We start from the raw sequence: 22890 nt of genomic DNA on the forward strand, positions 1-22890 counted from the left end.
TATACTGCTGCAGCCAGGGTAGAGGGGACTGGCCCCTCCAGGCGGGAAACCCCTCTCACCTGGGTGTTGCGGGGAGAGTGTACACCACCTTAGCCAAGGTAGAGAGGACTTGCCCGTCCAATCGGGAGACCCCTCCATTCTGGGTGTTGGGGGGCACTCCTATACCCCTGCAGCCAGGGTAGAGGGGACTGCGCCCCTCCAGTCCTGAGACCCCTCTCTCCAGGGTGTCTGGGGGAGCTTGTATACCGCCTTAGCCAGGGTTGAGGGGACTCGCCTCACACCTGGGTGTGTGTGTGCGGGGGGAGGCTCATATACCGCTGCAGCCAGGGTAGTGCAGACTCGCCCCGCCAGGCAGGACACTCCTCACTCCTGGGTGTCCAGGGGAGTTTGTATACCCCAGCAGCCATGGTAGAGAGGACTCACCCTCCATGTGGGAGACCCCTCTTACCAGGGAGGAGCTCATATACCACATCAACCAGGGTACAGGGTACTTGCCTCACCAGGGGGGAGACCCCTCCCACCAGGGTGTCAGTGGGAGCTCCTATACCACAGCAGCAAGGGTAGAAGAAACTCGCCCCTCCAGGCGGGAGACCCCTCCTACCTGGGTGTCCAGGGGAGCTCTATAATACCACAGACAGGGGAGAGGGGAATATCCCCACCAGGTGAAGGACCCCTCAAACCTGGGCATCAAGAGGAGTTGTATATCTCCACGGCCAGGGGAGAGGGGATCGCCCAGGGCAAGGTCCTCACTAGGCCCAAGTCCATTGCCAGTAGTCAAGTTTGGGTGGCAAATGGGACCCAGGTGAGGGGCAGGGCTGTGTTTTCCATAGGGAGCCTCCAGGGCCCAGAGGCCAGCCAATTTTTCTCCTCTTCCCCAGGTGAGTAGATCCTCAGAGAGAGACCAGGACCAAAGGAGAGCAATGTGAGAAATACTTTTGGTCTGAGATTGTGGAGTGTGTCAGTGGGGAGCCAGCAACCATTGGAGGAGACCAGGCTAGGGAGAAGCAGTGGGAGGGGAGGGTCCTAGCAATGACAAAATACCACAGTACAAGGGGAACAGAGGGGAGGAACAGGAGTGGGGCCAAGCACAGGACCTGAAATCAAGGATCAGGGACAAGATTCTGGGTGCAGGACCAAAGGCCTAGAGAGTCAGGGGCCCAGGTGAGGGGCAGGACTCATTTTCCCATAAGGTGCTCTGGCCTAGATGAGAATCCAGGGACAGGAACCTGGCAAAGGAGGCATGACAAGTGAAGAGGGCCAGGAGGAGGGTGATCAGGAGTCCAGCAAGGAGCTAGGCCCAAGAATGGGGAGCCAAGTGGCAGGACCTGATCCTGGGTCCCATGAAAACAAACAAGGCTGGGGAGGGGAAAAAGGAGAGCAAGGGTAGTGGGTGGCACAGGGAGAGGAGGGCTCAAGTCCCAGGTTCACTGCTGAGTATCAGGATCCAGGAACAGGGCCTGGGAGGAGAGAGTCCAAAGTCCCAGGCAAGAGGCACAGCTACATTTTCCCAGAGGGAGCCCACAGGGCCAAATGCCCAGTTCCAGTCCCCTGGACCTGGTGAGCATCCTGGGAAAGGGATCTTGAAAAGGGGCCCAGCAGGGACAGGAACAACAAGAGGTATGAAAGAGGATACAGTGTGAAAGGCCAGAGGGAAGGTGTTGATAGAGTGCGAGCCAGGACTCCAGAAAGGAGCCCAGGCTAGGGAACTATAGGAGGGCCCAGGCCATGGGAGAGCAGGGAAGGGCGGGGCCAGGCAGGTGGGTGACAGTAGGGTTTTGAGGTTCAGAGAAGCCAAGGGGAGCAGTGTACCGGCCCCAGTGAGTCCTGCAGTCCAAGCAGCCTAGGGAAGCACGGATCAAGAAGGGCCCCCAGAGGCTCAAGTGAGGAGGCAGGCCAGGGAATGGAGAGCCAAAGGCCAGGGCTTAGGCAGGGAGCTCAGGACAGTGGCAAGACTTTGGAGGGATGGCAGAGGATCCGGCAGAGGGCAGGCAGGCTCCTGGCCTAGGGCCACTGCCAGGTCTCAGGATTCTGGGTGCAGGACCAAAGGCCTAGAGAGTCAGGGGCCCAGGTGAGGGGCAGGACTCATTTTCCCATAAGGTGCTCTGGCCTAGATGAGAATCCAGGGACAGGAACCTGGCAAAGGAGGCATGACAAGTGAAGAGGGCCAGGAGGAGGGCAATGGGAAAGGAACGCCGTGGGGTCTTGGTGGGTTTGGGGGGGGGCAAGAGCAGGACCCAAGCCAGGTTCCCAAGCAAAGGATCCACCTGACTGACCATAGATGAGAGACCCAAGGAGCAGGAGTCCTGAAAGCACAAGGGGAAAGCATGAGGGGAATGGGAAGAAGGGCTGTGCGAGGACCAGGAGACCAAAAAGAGTGCAACGGGCACCTAGGGGAGCATGCTGGCAGTCCTAAGCAAGGAGGCCCCAGGTCAGACCCAACAGGAAGAGACTCCATGCTATGCCAAGGACCATGAGGAATGTGGTCAGGGGCTCAGGCGAGCACTCAGGCCTGGAGACTGGAGCACAAAGGGTCAGGGTTAAGGAAGGGGCAGCATGCAAGGCGAGAGGGTAGGGGAGGCAATGGGGGGGATCACTCAGGGCTGGGTTGGAGCAAGTCCCATGTTAACTGCCAGTCTTCAAGGATCAGGCAGTGAAAGGGACTCAGGAGAGTGGCAGGGCTGTGTTTCCCATAGGGTGCATTCAGGGTGCAGAGACCAGCCAATTGCACTCCTCTGCTCAGGTGAGTAGATCCTCATAGAGAGATCTGGACCAAAGAGGGGCAAAAGAGGGTACTGTGAGGGGACACCTGGAGTTTGGAGGTGGGGGCGTCGGTGGGCTGCAGGATTCATTTGAGGAGCCTAGGCTAGGGTGAAGCAGGCATAGTGGAGGGTCCAGGCAGTGCCAAAATACCACAGCAAGAGGGGAACAGTTGGGAGGTAAAGGAGGGGGCTGGCAAAAGGGGCCTGAAACCAAGGGACAGGGACAGGGTCCTCAAGAAGGGTGGTCAGGGGGTCAAGCAAGGAGCCAGGCCCAGTAATGGAGAGCCAAGTGCTAACACTTTGGCCTGGGTGAATGAAAAGATACATGGATAGGGAGGGGCGGGAGGGGAGAAAGGGGAGTGGGTGGCACAGTGGAGGAGGGCTCAAGGCCCAGGTCCACTGCAGGGTGTCATGTTTCAGGAGCAGGGCCCAGGCTGAGGGTGGCGAAAAGGCCTAGGCAAGGAGCAGGGCTACGTTTTCCCAAAGGGAGTCCACAGGGCCAAGAGGCCAGGTCATGTCCCCTGGCCCAGGTGAGCATCCTGGGAAGAGGATCAGGAAAGCGGGTCTGGCAGAGACATAAAGGACAGGAAGGCCGAAGTAGGGCACAGCCTGAAGGGTCACAGGACAGGTGTGGGTGGGATGGGGGCCAGGAACCCAGCAAGGAGCCCAGGTAAGGGACATAGAGGAGGGCCCAGGCCAGGGGAGAGCAGGGAACCCCAGGCTGGGAAGGTGGGGCTGCACTAGTGTACTGCAGTACAGGGAAGCCAAGGGGAGCAGGGAAGCGGCACAAGTGAGGGCCCTCAGAAAAAGCCCAGAAAAGCATGGAGCAAGAAGGGCCACCAGAGGCTCAAGCTAGGAGCCCGGCTAGGCAAAAGAGAGCCAAGGGCCAGGGCTTGGGCAGGGGCCTCAGGACAGTGGACAATATTTGGGAGGATAGGTAGGGGTTGCAGCAGGGGGAAATCAGGATCCAGTCCCAGGGTCACGTGGAGGTGTCAGGGTTCCTGGTGCAGGACTAAGCACCCAGGGAGAGCAAGGGGCCTAGGAAAAGGGCAGGGCTCCATTTCCCATAAGGCACCATGACTCTGATTTGAATCCAGGGCAAGGGACCTGGCAAAGGAGGCCAGGCAAGTGAAGGGGGCCAGTACGAGGGCGACAGGAGGGCACGAAGAAGAGTTGGGGTGGGTGCGCTGAGGTGTGAGAGCCAGGACCCAAGCCAGGCACCCAGGCAAGGGACCCACCTGATCAATGGTGATGAGGGACCAAAGGAGCAGCAGTCCCCTGCGAGTGCCAGAGAAAAGCATGAGAGGAAGGGGAGGAAGGGGCTGCATGAGTACCAGGAGAAACCAAGGGGCACCTAGGAGAGCCCACTGGCGGGCCCAGGCGAAGGCCCCCAGGTCAGACCCAACACGAAGAGACTCCATGGTATGCCAAGGGACATGAGGAACATGGTCAAGCTCTCATGAGAATGCGCAGGCCCTGGGGACTGGAGCGCAATGGGTCAGGGTTAGGGAGGGCTGAGGTGCCATAGGGGCAGCATGCAAGGTGAGAGGGCAGGGGAGGGAAGGGAGGGAATCGCTCAGGGATGGGTTGGAGCAAGTCCCATGTTAACTGCCAGGCCTCAAGTTTCAGGCAGTGAAGAGGATGCAGGTGAGTAGCAGGGCTGTGTTTCCCATAGGGCGCATTCAGGGTGCAAAGGCCAGCCAATTCCACTACTCTGCTACAGGTAAGTAGATCCTCAGAGAGGGACCTGGACCAAAGGAGGGGCCAAAGAAGGTAATGTGAGGGTATACCTGGTGTGCAGAGCTGGGAGTGGTGTCAATGGGCTGCCAGGACCCATTCAAGCAGCATAGGCTAGGGAGAAGGAGGAGCGTAGGGTTCATGTAGTGCCAGGATATAACAGCATGAGGGAATCAGAGGGGAGTCACAGGAGGGGGATTGCAAAAGGGGCCTGAAACCAAGGGACAGGGACAGGGTCCTCAAGAAGGGTGGCCAGAGGGTCAAGCAAGGAGCTGGGCCCAGTAATGGCGAGCCAAGTGCTGGGACCTATGCCTGGGTGAATGAAAGGAAACATGGATGGGAAGCAGCGGGAGGGGAGAAAATGGAGTGGGTGGCACAGGGGGAGGAGGCTAAAGGCACAGGTCCACTGCAGGGTGTCAGTGTTCAGGAGCAGGGCCTTGGCTGAGGGAGGCCAAAGGGCCCAGGCAAGGGGCAGGGCTACGTTTTCCCAAAGGGAGCCTGCAGGGCCAAGAGGCAGGTCAAGTCCCCTGGTCCAGGTGAGCATCCTGGGAAGGGGATCAATAAAGCAGGCCTCGCAGAGACAGAAACAACAGGAAGGCCCAAGAAGGGTACAGCTTGAAGGGCCACAGGATGGGTGTGGGTGGGATGAGGGCCAGGACCCCAGCAAGGAGCCTAGGCAAGGGATGTAGAGCAGGGCCCAGGCCAGGGGAGAGCAGGGATGGCCAGGGCCAGGAAGGCATAATTGCACTAGGGTACTGCAGTACACGGAAGCCAAGGGGAACAAGGATGTGGCCCCAGTGATGGGCCTTCAGACAAAGCCCAGAAAAGCACGGAGCAAGAAGGGCCATCAGAGGCTCAAACGAGGTGCCAGGCCAGGGAACGGAGAGCCAAGGGCCAGGGGCTTAGGACAGTGGACAAAATTTGGGAGGGAAGACAGGGGAACCAGGAGGGTGCAGTCAGGCTCCAGGACCTGGGCCACCTGAAGTGTCAGGGTTCCTGGTGTTGGACCAAGCACCCAGGGAGAGCAAGGAACCCAGGTGAGGGGCAGGGCTCTGTTTGGAAACTGGCTCAGATGAGAATCCAGAGCCGGGGATCTGGCAAAGGAGGCAAGGCAAGGGAAGGGGGCAAGGAGGAGGGAAGGGGGCAAGGAGGAGGGCCATAGGAGGGCATGGAGAAGGGTCATGGTGGGGGTTCTGAGGAGCAAGAGCCAAGACCCAAGCCAGGCACCCAGGCAAGGGACCCACCGGATCAATATTGATGAGGGACCCAAGGAGCAGGGTGCCAGGAAAAAGCACGAGGGGAATGGGAGGAAGGGGCTGTGTGACAACCAGGTGAAGTGCATCGGGCACCTAGGGGAGCCCGCTGGCGTGCCCAAGCAAGGGGCCCCCAGGTCAGACTCAACACAAAGAGACTCCATGCTATGCCAAGGGACATGAGGAATATGGTCAGGTGCTCAGATGAATGCCTAGGCCTGGGGACTAGAGCACAAAGGGTCAGGGTTAGGGAGGACTGGGTTGTGGTAGGGGCTACATGCAAGGTGAGAGGGCAGGGGAGGGAAGGGAGGAGATCACTCAGGGTTGGGTTAGAGCAAGTCCTATGTCAAATGTCAGGCCTCAAGTTTCAGGCGGTGAAGGGGACTCAGGCGAGTGGCATGGCTGTGTTTCCCATACGGAGCATTCAGGGCACAGAGGCCAGCCAATTGCGCTCCTCTGCTCCAGGTGAGTAGATCCTGAGAGAGGGACCTGGAGACCAATGGAGAGGCAAAAGAGGGTACTATGAGGGGATACTTGGCGTCAGAGGTGGGTGCTGGTCGGTGGGCTTCCAGGACACATTTGAGGAGCCTGGGCTAGGGAGAATCAGGAGGAGCATAGGGTCCAGGCAGTGCCAGGATACCACAACATGAGGGGAACAGAGGGGAGTCACAGGAGGGGGCTGGCAAAAGGGGCCTGAAACCAAGAGGGGGGGACAGGGATCTTGAGAAGAGCGTCCCGGGTCTCAGGCAAGGATCTGGGCCCAGTAATGGAGAGCCAAATGCTAGCACCTGGGCCTAGGTAATGAAAGGAAACATGAATGGGTAGGGGTGGAAGGGGAGAAAACTGAGCGGGTGGCACAGAGTGATGAAGGCTCAAGGCCCGATTCTACTGCAGGGTATCAGGGTTCGGGAGCAGGGCCCGGGCTGAGGGAGGCCAAAGTGCCCAGACAAGGGGCAGGTCTACGTTTTCCCATTGGGTTTCCGTAGGGCCAAAAGGCCAGGTCAAGTTCCCTGGCCCAGGTGTCCATCCTGGGAATTGTATCAGGGAAGCAGGCCTGGCAGAGACAGAAATAAGAGGAGGGCTGAAGGAGGGCACAGCCTGAAGGGCTGCAGGAGGGGTTTGGTGGGTTGGGGGCCAGGACCCCAGCAAGGATCCCAGGCAGGGGACCAAGAGAAGGGCTCAGGCCAGGGGAGAGCAGGGAAGGGTGTGGCCGGGAAGGCAGGGCTGCACTAGGGTACTGCAGTACAGGGAAGCTAAGGGGAGCAGGGAAGCGACCCCAGCGAGGGGCCCTCAGACAAAGCCCAGAAAAGCACAGAGTAAAAAGGGCCACCAGAGGCTCCAGTGAGGAGCCATTCCAGAGAACAGAGAGCCAATGGCCAGGGATTGTGGAGGGGGCTCAGGACAGTGGACAAGACTAGGGAGGGAAGGCAGGGGATCCAGTTGGGGGCAGTTAGGCTCCAGGCCCAGGGCCTCCTCCAGTTTCCATGGTTCCTGATGCAGGAGGAAGCACCCAGGGAGAGCAAGGGGCCAGGACAAGGGGCAGAGCTGTTTCCCATAAGGTGCCCTGGCTGAGGTGAGAATTTAGGCCAGGGACTTGGCAAAGGAGGCCTGGCAAGGGAAGGGGGCCAGGAGGGGCGATGAGAGGGCACAGCGGGGAGTCGGAGTGGGTGCATGGAGGGGTGAGAGCCAGGACCCAAGCCTGGTGCCCAGGCAAGGAACCCATCTGACCAAAGGTGATGAAGCACCCAAGGAGCAGGAGACCCATGAGTGTCAGGGGAAAGTGCAAGGGTAAGGGGAGGAAGGGGCTACACGATGACCAGGAGACAGAGGGAAGAGCAAGGGGCACCAAGGGGAGCCCACTGGAGTGCCCAAGCAAGGGGCCCCCAGGTCAGACCCAACATGAAGAGACTCCATGCTATGCCAAGGAACGTGAGCAACATGGTCAGGGGCTCAGGCGAGTGTCCAGGCCCGGAGACTGGAGTTCAAATGATCAGGGTTAGGTATGGCTGGGATGGGGTAGGGGCAGCATGCAAGGCTAGAGGGCAGTGGAGGGAAGGGGAGGGATTGCTCAGGGCTGGGTTGGAGAAAGTCCCATGTTAACTGCCAGGCCTGAAGGTTCAGGCTGTGAAGGGGACTCAGGGGAGTGGCAGGTCTGTGTTTCCTATAAAGAGCCAGCCAATTCCGCTCCTCTGCTCAAGGTGAGTACATCCTCAGAGAGGGACCTGGACCAAAGGTGGGGCAAAAGAGGGTATTTTGAGGGGAAACCTGGCGTGTGGAGGTGCAGGGGTGGTGGTGTTGGTGGGGCAGTCAGGCTCCAGGCCTAGGGCCTCCTCCTTCCAGGACCCATTTGAGGAGCCTAAGCTAGGGAGAAGCAGGGGTAGCAGAGGGTCTGGGCAGTGCCAGGATACCACAGCATGAGGGGAACAGAGGAGAGGTACAGGAGGGGGCCAGCAAAAGGGGCCTGAAACCAAGGGACAGGGACAGGGACAGGGTCCTCAAGAAGGGCGGCCAGGGGCTCAAGCATGGAGCTGAGCCCAGTAATGGAGAGCCAAGTCCTAGCACCTGGGCCTGGATGAATGAAAGAAACACGGAGAGCGGGAGGTGGGAAGGAAGAAAGGTGAGCCGGTGGCACAGGGAGAGGAAGGCTCAAGGCCCAGGTCCATTGCAGGGTATGATGTTTCTGGAGCAGGGCCTGGGCTGAAGGATGCCAAAGGGCCCAGGCCAGTGGCAGGGCTAGATTTTCCCAAGATCCTGCAGGGCCAAAATGCCAGGTCTACTACCCTGACCCAGGTAAGCATCCTGGAAAGAGGATCATGAAAAATGGCCTGGAAGAGACAGGGATGACAGGAGGGCCTGAAGGGATGGAGGACCTGTGTGGGTGTTGTGGGAACTAGGACCCCCCCCCAAAGTCCAGGTTTGGTACCTAGATGAAGCCCCAGGCCAGGGGAGTGCAGGGAAGGACAGTGTGGGAAGGCTGGGTTGCACTAGGATATTACAGTACAGGGAAGCCAAGGGGAGCAGCGAAGCAGCCCCACCAAGGGCCCTGCAGTCAAGCCCAGAGGCTCAACCTAGGAGCCAGGCCAGGGAATGGAGAACCAAGGTCCAGGGGTGGGGCAGCAGGCTCAGGAAAGTGGATAAGGCTGGGGAGAGAAGGCAGGTGATCAGATAGGGAAAAGGTAGGCTCAAGTCCTAATGCCACTGCCAGATGTCAGGGTTCTGGGTGTAGGACCAAGAGCCCAGGGAGAGCAAGGGACCCAGACAAGTGGCAGGGCTCTGTTTCCCATAAGGTGTTGTGGCCCAGATGAAAATCCAGGACCAGGGACCCAGTAAATGGGGCCTGGATAGGGAAGGGAGACAAGAAGACGGTAATCTGAGGGCTCGGCTTGGTGTCGCAGTGTGTTCTGAGAGGGATGAGAGCCAGGACCCAAGCCAAGAGCCCAGGCAGGGACCAACCCAATAGACCTAGGATGAGGGAACCAAGGAACTGGATACCCACGAGCACCAGGGGAAAGTGTGAGCAGAAGGGGAGTAAGGAGCTGCGTGAGAATGAGGAGACAGAGAAAGGCTCAAGGGGCATTGAGATGAACACGCTAGGGGGCCCAAGCAAGGGGCCCCCAGGTCACACGGGACATACCATACAATGCCATGCAACACGAGAAGCGCTATAAGGGGGTTAGTTGAGCTGCCAGGCCCAGGAACTGGAGAGTAAGGGTAGGGTTAGGAGGGCTGGGTTGGGTTAGGGGCAGCATGCAATGTGAGAGCCAGGGGAGGGAAGGGAGGTGATCACACAGGCCAAGATCTGCACAAGGCCCACATTTACTGCCAGGTGTCAGGGTTTAAGCAGCGAAAGGGGCCCAGGCAAGGGGCAGTACAGTGTTTCCCATAGGAAAACATCAGGATGCAGAGGCCAGCCAATTCCATTCCTCTACTCCAGGTAAATTGATCCTCAGAGAGGGACCTGGACAAAAGGAGGACCAAAGGAGGGTACTGTGAGGGGAAACCCTGGGTCTGGAAGCCAGGGTGGGAGCTGCTGAGTGCATGGGGGGCCAGGACCCATTAGAGAAACCCTGGCTAGAATAAAGCAGAAGGTTGAGAGTGTCCATGTAATGCCAGGATACCATAGCACAAGGGTAACAGATGGGATGCACAGGAGGGTTGCGAGCAAGGGGCCTGATTTCAAGGGACAGGGACAGGGACAGGTAAAGGTCCTGGAGTAGGGTGGCCTGGGCCTCAAGCAAGGAGCCAGGCCCAGGAATGGAGAGCCACATGTCAGGGCCCCAGCAGGGCTGAGGAAGAAAGGCAGAAGAGAGAGGGCAGCGGGTGCCTCAGGGGAGGAAGGCTCAAGGCCCAGGTTCACTGCAGGGTGTCAGGTTTAGAGAGCAGGGCCCAGGCTGAAGGAGGCTAAAGGACCCAGGCAATGGGGAGGGCTATGTTTTCCCCTAGAGAGCCAGGAGAGACAATGGGGCCAGTTCCAGTCCCCTGGCCTGGTGTGTATTCTGGGAAAGGTATAAGGAAAGGGGGCCTGGCAGGGACAGGGACAAAAGGAGGGACAAAGCAGGGCAAAGGGTAAAGGGTTGGAGGATGGGAGCTGGTGGGGTGTGGCCCAGGACCCCAGCAAGGAGCCCAGGCTAGCAACCTAGAGCATTGTCCATGCCAGGGTAGACCAGGGGAGAGAGAGGCCAGTCAAGCGGGCGGCACTAGTGGAGTACAGGATAGGTGTTGAGGGCCACAGCCAAGTTAAGATGGTGCCTGGCAGTTTGCCAGGAGGAGTGGTTTGTGAGCCAACGCCACCAAGCCATTAAGATGGTGGAGATTCCTTATTGGCTGATTGCTGTATCTAGATGATACTAATTGAATCAAGTTGTGTGTAATCAGTTATGTATATATACCTCTGCTGTCTCGAAATAAAGTGGCTCTCACTACCTTGAGTGCCCGCTCAGTTCCCACTGAGTTTCCCTGCAACAAAGCAGTTCCTGCTTCAACCTTCAAGTTGCTTGTCACCTCCTGGTTATTTGCCCAGCCATACTGCGGCATATAGGGACACCAAGGGGAGCAGTGAAGCAGCCCGAGTAAGGGGCCCATAGTAAATGCCCATGGTTGAGCTAGGCAACAAGGGCCACCAGAAGCTCAAGGGAGGAACCAGGCCAGGGAATGGAGAGCCAAGGGCTGGGAGTGGGGGAGGGGGCTCAGGACAGTGGACAGGGAACAGGAGGGAATGCAGGGGATCCAGCAGGGTCTAGGCAGGCTTGAGGGCCAGGGCCACTGCCAGGTGTCTGGGTTCCAGGTGCAGGACCAAACACACAGGGAAAGCAAGGAGCCCAGGCTAGGGGGAGAGTTCTGTTTCCCATAAGGTGCCCTGGCCCAGATGAGAATGTTGGGCCAGGGACCTGGCAAGGGACGGGGGCCAGGAGGAGGGGATGGGAGGGCTCAGGGCAGGGCCACAGTGGGTGCAGAGAGGGGTGGGAGCCATGACCCGAACAAGGACTCAAGACTAGGGACTGACCCGACCTGGGATGATGAGGGACCCAAGGAGCAAGGGGACCTTGCGAGGGGAAAGCTGGGAATGGGAGGAAGGGCGATGCAAGGATGAGGAGACAGCAGGCAGTGCAAGGGACACCGAGGGGAGCATGGTAGAGCACCCGAGCAAGGGGCCCCTGGGTTCGACCAGACACAAAGTGAAGCCACACAACACCACACAATGCATGCGGCAGCATGAGACACAATAAATGTGGTCAAGGACCCAGGCAAGGAGACAGGCCAGGGACTCGAGTGCAAAGTGTCAGGATTAGAGAGGGCTGGGTTGGGGTAGGGGAAGCATGCAAGGTGAGAGAGCAGGGGAGGGAAGGGAGGGGATTGCACAGGACAAGGTCTGCAAAAGGCCAACAACCAGGGTCAGGTGTTTGGTTTCTGGCAGCAAAGGGTGACCAGGCAAGGGATAGGACTCTGTTTCCCATAGGGAGCCTTCAGGGTGCAGAGACCAGCCAATTCCACTCCTCTGCCTCAGGTGAATAGATCCTCAGAGAAGGACCAGGACCAAAGGAGGGCCAAAGGAGGGCACTGTGTGGGGAAACCCTGGGTCCAGAAGCAGGAGTGGGAGTGGCTGGGTGGGTGGGGAGCCAGGACCTATTTCAAGAGCCATGGTTAGGGAGAATCAGGAGTAGCAGAGGGTCTGGGATGTGCCAGGATACCACAGCACAAGGGAAACAGAAGGGAGTCACAGGAGAGGGCACGAGCAAGGGGCCTGAAATCAAGGGACAGGGACAGGAGCAGAGTCCTTGAGAAGGGCAGCCAGGGGCTCAAGTAAGAAGCCAGTCTCAGGAAAGGAGAGCCATGTTCCAGAGCCCTGACAGGGCTTGGGAGAATAGTGAGGAAAAAGAGGGAGGAAGGTGGTGTAGGGGGAGGAAGCCTCAAGGCCCAGGTCCAAGGATAGATGTCAAGGATGGGCATCAGGTACCAGGCTGAGGGAGGCAAAAGGGCCCAGGCAAGGGGCAGGGCTATGTTTTTCTCCAGGGAGCCAGGAGTGCCAAGAGGCCAGGTCCACTCCCCTCGCTCAGGTGAGCATCCTGGGAAAGGGATCAGGAGAGGGAGCCTGGCAGGGACAGGGATCACAGGAGGGCCAAAGGATGGCAAAACGGGAAGATCTAGAGTTTGGGTGCTGGTCGGGTGGGGGCCAGGACCCCAGCAAGGAGCCCAGGCTAGGGACCTAGAGAAGTGCCCATGCCAGGAGAGAGCAGGGAAGGGCAAGGTTGGGCTAGTGGGTGGCACTAGTGGACTTCAGTGCAGGGAAACCAAGGGGTACATGAAAGCGGCCCAAGCAAGGGGCCCGCAATCAACACCCAGGGATGCACTGGTCAACAAGGGCCACCAGAGACTCAAGCGAAGAGCCAGGCTAGGGACTGGAGAGCCAAGGGCCAGGGCTGGGGCAGTGGGCTCAGGACAGTTGACAGGGCTCAGCAGGGAAGGCAGGCGATCCAGCATGGGGGAGGCAAGCTCAATTGCCAGCGCCACTGCCAGGTGTCAGGCTTCCTGTGCAAGACTATGGGCCCAGGGAGAGTAAGGGGCACAGGTGAGGGCCTGGTCTCTGTTTACCACAGGTTCCTTGGCCCAGATAAGGATCAAGGGCCAGGGACCATGCCAAGGGGGCACTACAAGGGATAAGGTCCAGGAGGACAGTGATGGGAGGGCATGGCACGGGGTCACGGTGGGTGCAGAGAAACGCAATAGCAGGACCCAAGCAGGGTTCCCAGGCAAGTGACATACTTGACCAACAGAGGACTATGGACCCAAGCTGGAGAAAGCCTGTGCTCCAGGGGAAAGCCAGAGTGGAAGGAGAGGAAGGGGCAGTGCTAGGATATGAGGCAGAGGTGGAGCAAAGGGCAAGGAGGGAAGCATGTTGGGGCCCAAGCAAGGGGCCTCCGGGTCAGACCAACACCAAGAGACACCACTGAAGCCATGCAACAGAAGGAATGCTGTCAGAGTCTCAGCTGAGACATCAGGCCTGGGGACAGGAACACAAATGGTAAGGGTTAGGGAGGGTTGGGTTGGGGTAGGGGCAGCATGCAAGGCTAGAAGGTAGGGGATGGAAGGGAGGGTATTGCACAGGGCAAGGTTGGCCTTAGGCCAAGTCCACTGCCACATGTCAAGGTTCCAGCAGTGAAGGGGGTCAGGTCCAGGCATGGGGCAGGGTTTTGTTTCCCATAGGGAGCCTTCAGGGCGCAGAAGACAGCCAATTCCATTCCTCTGCCGCAGACAGACAGGTCCAAAAGAGGGCTGAAGGAGGGCAATGTGAATGGATCTTTTTGTTTCTGGAATTGGGTGGTGGTCAGGGAGAGCCAGGACCCATTCGAGGAGCCCAGGCTAGGGAGAAGTAGGGGGAAGGGAGGGTCTATGAAGCACCAAGAAAGGGGCCCCCAGGTCAGACCCGATACCAGGAGACCCCATGGGTTACCACAGTACAAGGGGAACTGAGGGGAGTCACAGCAGGGGCTCAAAATGGATCCTGAAACAAAGGGACAGGGACAGGGTCATCAAGAAGGATGGCCAGGGGCTCCAGCAAGAAATAAGGCCCAGGAATGGAAAGCCAAGTGCCTTAGCCCTGGCCAGGGTTTCATGAAAAGTGAAAGGGCTGGGAAGCAGAGGGAGGGAAGAAAGGTGAGTGGGTGGCACAGGGATTGGAGGGGTCAAGGCCTAGGTCCATGGCTGGCTGGGTATCAGGATTGGACAGCTGGGCCCAGGCTGAGGGAGGCCAAAGGGGCCAGACAAACGGCAGGACTACATTTTCCCAAAGGGAGCACACAGGGACAAGAAACCAGGTCTAGTTCCCTGGCCCTGGTGATAATCCTGGAAAAGATTTAGAAAAAGGGGCCTGGCAGGGACAGAGACAACAGGAGGGCCAAAGAAAGGCACAGTGTGAAGGGACCCAAGATGGGTGCTCGTGAGGTGGGGGCCAGGACCCCAGAAAAGAGCCCAGGCTATGGACTTATTACAGGGCCCAGGCCAGGGGAGTGCAGGAAAAGGCTGGGCCAGGTAAGAGGGCGGCACTAGGGTTCAGCAGTGCAGGGAAGCCAAGGGGAGCCCCAAGTAAGGGGCCGACAGTCTAAGCCCAGGGATGCACCAAGCAAGAAGTGCCACCAGAGGGTTAAGAGAGGAGCCAGGCCAGGGCTTGGGCAGGGGGCTCAGGACAGTTGAGAGTGCTGGGGAAGGGAAGGTTGGGAATCCAGCAGTGGGGATCCAGGATCGAGTACCATCGCCACTGCCAGGTGTCATGGTTCTGGGTGCAGGACCAAGGGCTCAGGGAGAGCAAGGGGCCCAGGTGTGGATCAGGGCTCTGTTTCTCACAAGGTACCCTGGCCCAGATGAGAATCAAGGGCCAGGAACTGGTCCAAGGGGTCCTGACAAGGGATAAGTTCCAGGAGGATGGGGATGGGGGTGCATGGCACAGGATTATGGTGGGTGCGGAGTTGGGCAAAAGCCAGGATCCAAGCAAAAATTCCAGTCAAGGGACCAACTCAACCAAAAGATTAGGAACCTGAGGAGCAGGAGGCCTGTTCTCCAGGGGAAAGCACTAGGGGAAGGAGAGGAAGGGACGGTGTTAGGATGAGGAGTCAGAGGGCGGCAAAAAGGGTGAGGAGGGGAGCACACTAGGTGGCCCAATTAAGGGGCCCCAGGTTAGTTCTGACACCAAGAGACCCCATGGGAACCCACATGACCCAAAGAACGCGACCAGGGGCTCAGGTGAGTGGCTAGGCCTGGGGATTGGAGAGCGAATGGTCAGGGTTAGGAGGGCTGGGTTGGGGTAGGGTCAGCATGCAAGGCTAGACAGCATGGGATGGAAGGGAGGGGATAGGGCAGTGAAAAGTCTGCACTAGGCCTTCAGGGGGCAGAGGCCAGCCAATTCCACTCCTCTGCCCCAGGTGAGAGGATCCTCAGAAAGTGAACTGGACCAAAGGAGGGCACTGTGAGGGGATACCTTGTGTCCGGAATTGGGGTGGGGGTCAGTGCAGAGCCAGGACCCATTCTTTGAGCCCAGCCTAGGGAGAAGCAGTGGGAGGGGAGATTTGGGGCAGTGCTGGGATAGCACAGTATTGTTGTCAAGAAAAATGAGGCAAGGCACCGAACATAGCAGGAAACAGTTTTATTTGGCTGCAGTCAGGCTCAGAGGGCACAGTTTTTGCTGTAATCAATCAATCCCTTGAACCCCAATTTCAGGCAGTCAGAATTCTATACCCAACATGTAAGGGGAGGGGCTCAGAAGTTCACAGTCTGCATAAGTTTACATAAAAGCAGCTTTTTCTTTCACTGTTTTGGGCAAGTTAACACTTCAAGAACAACACCTGAGAAGGGGCAAGCTTCTTTCCCCCCTTTTTTTCCCTCTCCCAGCCAGTTGTTACCATGGAGCCCAGTTGGCAACTTATCTTAAAAATGTAGACATATCTGTGAAGCCCAGCTCAAGGCCAATGTCCTTGTTTGCACATTTCTATAAACTGCTATACTGGATATGTTTGTGAAAAACTAGTAAGGGTTTTGCCAGCAACTGGAGTGCTGGTTATCTTCTCGGTAAGTGGCCAAGGAAAATAGGGCAACAGGAAAATAGGAAGTTTATCTACATTGAACTCTGTTGCTGAAAGTCCTAAAATAAGCCATGGAGAAGATTTCTGGAGAAGCCAGAAAGACTTTTCTGTGGAGAACAGGGGTGCCACTTCAATTACTCCCTTTAATGATGCCCCCATAATTTAATCCTTTAAATTTAAGAGCATCATTTCCATTATATAAAAGCCTTATATAATATCAACACCTTAGTTTTTGTCATCTTTTCACCAGCAGCTTCTATAGTGGACCCATTAATTTTAATGTACAGTGGAGCCAAATATGGGGTATCATATCACCTCTGCCCACTATACCAGTTAAGCTTTTAAATCTACCAAGGGTTGACAACCATCTCACAAAAGCGTATTTGGGACCCAAAGTTTAATGCCCTTCTAGGTATGAACTAGCACATGTGCTAGTTCTCTTGTGTTGTTGGCTATATTTTTAACTGTTTGTCTATTGTCATCCATTTGAATACAGTAATCTGAGCTGTAAAACTCTCCACATATTTCTCTATCCTCAGCCTGTAGGTAATCTAATGCCAAGTGGTTTTGATAGTTATCCACTCGCATCTGGTCTGTTGGGTGGCTAGGAGGTTAAAGGTTGTGGCAGTCTGATGAATAATAAATTCTAGTACAGCTTATAAGTGAATGATTCTATTTAACATGTAAATAGGATTTCTATAACTACAATTGCCATTTTCTGTCCAGGTAGTGTGACTATAAGTGGCAATAATCCTCTAGAGTGGCAAGTTATTATCACCCCAAGATTGGTGACCTCCTAAATCAAGTTTCTTCCCAATGGACTTCTTTTATCTTTCGAAATAGTCATCCATCCACTGCATTCCTCTGGAAGGACAGGTCCTTAATATATGTTCTACCATCTCTTGGTTATAGTGGATTGTATTGACATTTGGTTCACATAATCTCCATGGTTGGAATAGGAGTAGAACAGAACCTCTTAAGATGATCAACGGAAACCAAACTAAATAATAGACAAACGTTTTGGGTAGCAAAAGATAAACAGCAAAAATTAACAAAGCCAAACTAATAACACCAAACGAATCCTAAAAAAATTATGTAAGCAAGATAAAAATGTATAAATTATTTTTTTACCCAGTGTCCAGTCAGAAGGAGCTACTGTTATCAAACCAGTAGCAAAAAACAAACAAACAAACAAACAAACAAACAAACAAACAAACAAAAAAACAGAGAATTATGGATATATCTAGAAGCAAGGGGTGGCAATGAATTATACTATAAGAACTATCTTAAAGGTTGAAAGTGTTCATTAGTCCTAATGGGAATTTTATCTTTCACAGTGCATTGATCAGCCTGCTGAAGCAGGGATGTAGTCTCCTCAAGCTTCAGCCATGCATACACTAGTCAGCTTCTGAAGTGACTGGATCAGGGCTGTTGTCCTTCTGACCCTCAAGCTTCTCTGGTGCTCCTTTTTTTTCTAGACAATCTGCAACTACAGGCTTGAGTCTGGTGTAGTCAATCCAAGAACTTTTTTTTTTCAAACTTGACTGCAGTTGGGGTGGATAAAATAACAGGGAAAGGGCCCTTCCAAAGAAATTTAAGTGTTTGAATATTCCATTCTTTGATCCAGATTCAATCTCCAGGCTTGAAGGAGTGTGCACCTGTGGTCAAACTTAGTGGCAATCTTTCTCTAACCCATTGGTTGAGAACCTGTAAAGTTTTCCCTAAGGCCTAAAGCTGTTGTCTCAGGGTGAATTCTCCTATCTCTCTTAAGTCTCCCAATGGTCCCCTAATAAGAGGGGGGCCTCACGTACATTATCTTATAAGGAGAGAATCCAGTCCTCCTAGTGAGAGTGGATCTAATCCTCAACAGTGTAATAGGGAGAATTTCATCACAATGTAAATGAGTCTCCTGACACAGCTTACCCAATTGAGACTTAAAGTCCTATTCATCCTTTGAACTTTACCAGAACTCCACAGCCTATAGGCAGTATATAACTTCCATCTGATGTTTAAACTCTTAGTCAGTAATCATATCACCTCTGCCCAAAAGCTGACCCATTGTCTGCGCCAATAGTTATTGGGATAAAAAAATCTGGAAAAATTTCCAATAGAAGCATCCTGGTTATCTCCTTAGCCTTTTCAGGGTGGGTGGGAAAGACTTCCACCCAGTCAGAGTAGAAACACATAAAAAACAAAAGTTACTTATAGCCCTGTGAGCATGGTAGTTCAGTGAAGTCTACTTCCAAGTCTTCAAAAGGTGCTCTTCCTATAGTTTGGATTACTGGTGGGAGCTCTAGCCCCTGACAAGGATTGCTGTGAGCACAAACCTCACATTGTTTTCAGAATATCCAGGTGGAATTTGTGAGCCAGGTGACATAGAAATGTTGACTCAGAACTGTCTCAAGTTTGTCCAACGTCTTCTCCTGTGGAACTGTTTGATAAAGGCTGGGGCTAGAATCTCCTGGATGATTATGCCAGCCATCAGAAAATCTCCATCATCCTCCTGAGAGAAAATTTTCTTTTTCAGTCTTAATTTCATATTGGGAGTATGTTGGCTCCCATTCTGTTAACTAGTTGGCTAGGCAGAAGGGCAGCATTTAAACCTCAGACTGGTTTTTCTTCTCATTTCTTGCAGCTAACCTGGCCTCTCTGGCTGCCCTGAGAAACCACAGTGCTTCCCTTTCGATGACCTTGGCAATATATGATCACAACTTTCCTGGAAGCCCACAATGTATCCCCAAATTTAAACATTTCTTGCCCATACATCATGCCTTTTTTTTTCTCCTGAGTTAATTACCCCCTTTTCCTTACATAAGGCCCTATGAACATGAAGGGTAGCAAATGCATATTTTGAGTTAATGTATCCACACAGACTCCTGCTGTCAACTGAGGTGCTTGAGTCAAAGCAATAAGCTTTGCTTTTTGTGCTGAGGTTCCCTGAGGCAGAGGTTCTGCCTTGACAGTGGAGTCCAGAGTGACCACTGCATATCCAGCAAAACATACCCCATCTTTTATAAAACTGCTTCCATCTGTGAAGTACTCCACATCAGGGTCCCTGAGGGCTGGTCTGCCAGGTGTGGTCTGCTGGAGAACATTTCATCCATGATTTCAATACAGTTCTGATCAGGTTGTCCAGGTAAAATGGGCAGCAAGTTTGCTGGGTTTATAGTCTGGATGACTTCAACATGGATTTTCACACAACATGCCCTGTTATTGACCATTAGTCAACCAATATTGTCCTTTGTACTCTAACAATGTCAAAACTGAATGAGGAACCTGAAAACCAATTTTTGTCTCATAGCCAGTTTATCAGCTTCCAACACCAGAAGATCTGTGGCTGCAAGGGCCCGTAAACAAGGTGGCCAGTCTTGGGCTACAGAGCCAAGCTATTTGGACAGATGTCCCTGTGAAGACTCATACAGCCATTACAGACTGTTCATGGATATACAGAAAGTAAAGCTTTGTGAGATCAGGGAGCCCTAGTCCAGATGCACTGGGAGTGCTTGTTTAATGTCCTCAAAGGCCTTTAGCTTAGGTGGCCCACATTTTAGAGAATCTCACTCTCCCCCCTTTGTGACTTCACAGAGGTGTTTGCCATAACTGAAAGTTGGGGATCCATATATGGCTGAATCTGGTAACCTCCATGAATTCTCTAGTCTGATGGCAGTTTGAAAGGAATGGAATTGAGCAGATTTCCTGTATCTTTTGAGGCCCAGTGGCTATTGTCTGTTCTGTTGCTGAGTCAGATCGTAACCAAAGTATTGGAACTTTTTCTTGATAGATATGGGCTTTTAAGTCAGAGTCCAGTACTGTCCCAATGATGGTGTACTCAAGCCCCTGGGAGGAACTGTCATTTAGGGAAGGGAAGCATACATAGATCCTCTGGTGCTTTAAGATGCAGGAATATTTTGATTATCTCCCAGGGCAAGATCTTGGCAGCTGGGATTCTCTAACTGGCAAATCTAATGTAAATTGCAGCAGAGATTGATGACCTGGGACATCATTTGTATAAAAGGCACCTATGTCAATCGCTCCATGGGCCATCTGCCAAGGTTGGAGAGCAACTTATGCGCAGGTCCTAGTGTGGCAGCCACATTGTGCTCACCTAGGTGTTGCTCTTGTTCTGTATGGCTTTCTCCTCTTGATAGGTGGGAGCATGCTCTACTAGAATATAGTAGCTGCCCTGCTTCTGTTTTTGTTTGCTATGCCTAGGTGCATGGGGCTCTGTGGCCCTCTTGAGGTGCTGGGTCCCGTGCATCAGATGCAGTTGTATGTGTCTATCGGACCCCTGCCATATTCGTCAATCATCAACTTCCTAACAAGTGGGAAGAAACTGAAAGGGGGGGTTGGGGTCAAAGGCTGGGGGAAATCATTCATTTCTTCTCTGGTCATGGCTTAGCATTTGAGCATGGCAGTAGGTGATTGACTGCCGGGGCCACTGGGTCCTTCCCATTTTGTCTGGCCATGCTTTTTTTCCTTATAAACATTTGGACCATTGGCTTTGTTCTAGTGAGAGCCCCTTTGAGTGACCTCTGGGTTTGTGCTGAGAGCAGCTGTAAGGAGATCCATTCTCCTCTTTATCTTTTTGGTCTGCCTGTCTTAGAGCCTCTGGGTCTCAATTGATGAAAACTGTGGTGGCCATCTTAGTCAGCTCTCTCTCACACTTCTCAGTAAAGCCAGTTTGTAATTTTTGGCAAAAGTCACTCTGTGCCTGTTCCACAATGGCTGCATTGGTCACCTGCTGCTTGAGCCTCTTCATCTCTTCCCTGACAAACTTGCATTGTGGTGCAAGTGTATGGTGCTACACTTGTATGGTGCCCCTCCTCTCCAGGGCACCTCTGGGCAGGGAGAGGGGCAGCAATGGCAGTGGCCAGAATAATCAGCTCTGAGTCAGTTGGGCACAACTCTTTTTATCATTACTGCCAATTTCATAAGGTAGAGGGGCCTTAGGCAGATGTGGGGCCCAGAGAAATGTTCAGGGCTATCAAATTTTCAAGAGGGGAGATGCTGGAGCAGGGGAGGCTTTGCTCGGGTCTGTTTGTCTGCAGATTTGCTCTGGCTTAGGCTAGGGCTTAGGACTGGCTCCGATTCCTTCTAACACTTGGGCACAGTTTCTTTCTTTTTTTTTTCTCTTAAACTTCCTATGAGGGCTTCTTGATATCTCTTTATTTTTATCACTTCTTCTTTGTTGGGGCCCCATCCTAGGTCTGGATAGTGGGCTGCATCAGATCAGTCATGGTCCAGGATTTCTCCATGTAGGAGGAAGTATGATTTTTCCAGCTTTGAGTGCAATGATGGTGAAAGGCTGGCACACAAAACTGCCTTGTCTCCCTCAGATGTTTCTCTCTGGTCACTATGCACAGGTCATTTTGTCCCTTGCAGGGGCATCTGGAGTGCTCTCGTCTAGGATGTGGCTCTGGTCTTAGGACAAATCTCTCACCTTCATCTTGGGAGGTGAAAGAGTCTTTGGTTCTAGGAAGCCTTTGCCTCTGAAGTCACCACAGAGGAAGGAATAGTCAGTATTGGGGACCATCATTTGTTGCTTCTGAGGATGATGGGGTTGAGGGGACACTTTGCTGTCCCAGTGGTCTTGGCCAAGTTGGGTAGAGTGGCACATAAGGGGTGGGTCTTCTTCTGGCTCATGGGGAAAACTGTTTCCCTTCCTGTTTTTCTTCCATCAGGTTTTCTGGTTAGCTGTTTTCTGCTGGGTCTTAGAGACCACTGTGCTCATGGCTAACATCTGCTTGAAGTTTCCATCTAGACAGGCTCTCAACCAAGGGGGCTGTTCTGTACTATCTCTTGACAGCAATCAATGTAAGAGAAATGGTACAGAGGTTTCAACAATAATCAGAAGGACCTCAGCCATGACTCACTCACATAAAGATACTTCTGATGGCCAGCCCACATCTTGGGTGAGCCATTCTAATTCAGACAGTATGGCTCACTGTATGCAAACTTTGTGGAGTGAGTTTCACCCCACAGTTACCAGGAAAACCTTCCTAAATGTTTCTAACAAACATTTCAGAAGGCGCAGTTTCCTTTTCATGCTTCCCATGTTCCACCCTGCATCGGCATGGTACATTTAGGACATGACTCGCTTTGTGTGCCTCCCATGTTCCACTCTGCATTGATGTCACACATTTAGGACAAGACTCGCTTTGTCCATCTCTAGCTGTTTCCCACATGTGGGTTTAGGGCCCTCTTATCCTTGTGTTTCTGTTGAGGGCCACAGCCGAGTTGGGATGACGCATGGCATTTTTGCCAGAAGTAGTGGTTGAGAGGTGACGCCAGTGAGCCATTAAGATGATGACTTTTGAGTTCTTGCGGAGTTCCCTTTGGGTTCCAGTTGAGCTCTTGCGGGGATTCCTGAAGATTTCGCATTGGTTGGTGAAGTTCCGGTGGTGGGAGTTCCGGTTGGTGTGTGGTGCGTTCCTGGAGGAGCTGCATGGGTGGCGTTCCCTGAGAGTGTGCTGGTGGAGTTCAGAAATAAAGTTTGTTCCTGCTTGAGTGGCTCGTGATTTGTGCCCAGCCAGACTGCGGCATGTTTCGGTTCTGCATCAATCCCGTACCTTGAGCTTTCACCTAGACATTGGTTGGTGAAATTCCACCATAGACTGTATGAGGTGCCATGGAATGTCTGTTCAGGACTCCATACTCACTTCGGCCCTTTGTCCGTCTCATTTGCATACTTTCCCACACTTTCCCACAGACATGGTCAGAAAAAAAGTTTCTATACCTCCCAAATTCCAATAATTCCAAACCAAATAAAAAGGGTGTCAAGGTTTCCCCTCTGCACACTGACCCTGATCATAGATTACTTGGGTGACTCCCTGGGTCTGTTTCAGCTCCAACCACTTTGGAAGATAGTTGGGGCCCAACAGAGGTTAATAAAGCCTCTCTTGCACCAGCTTAGGCCTCGAAGAGGAAGTCAGATGGGCTTCAAAAACAACCCAGGTCCTAACTGTTAAGTTGGGCAGTGCTCCAAAATCCAAATTCTTACTGCCTGTGGGTCACTTTGTGCTCTATGGTGGCAGCCCCAGGGTGCTGAGTGAGTCGACTCTCCTTTGGCCA

This window comes from Marmota marmota, unplaced genomic scaffold (assembly GCF_001458135.2).
Source record: "Marmota marmota marmota unplaced genomic scaffold, marMar, whole genome shotgun sequence".
NCBI lineage: Eukaryota > Metazoa > Chordata > Mammalia > Rodentia > Sciuridae > Marmota > Marmota marmota.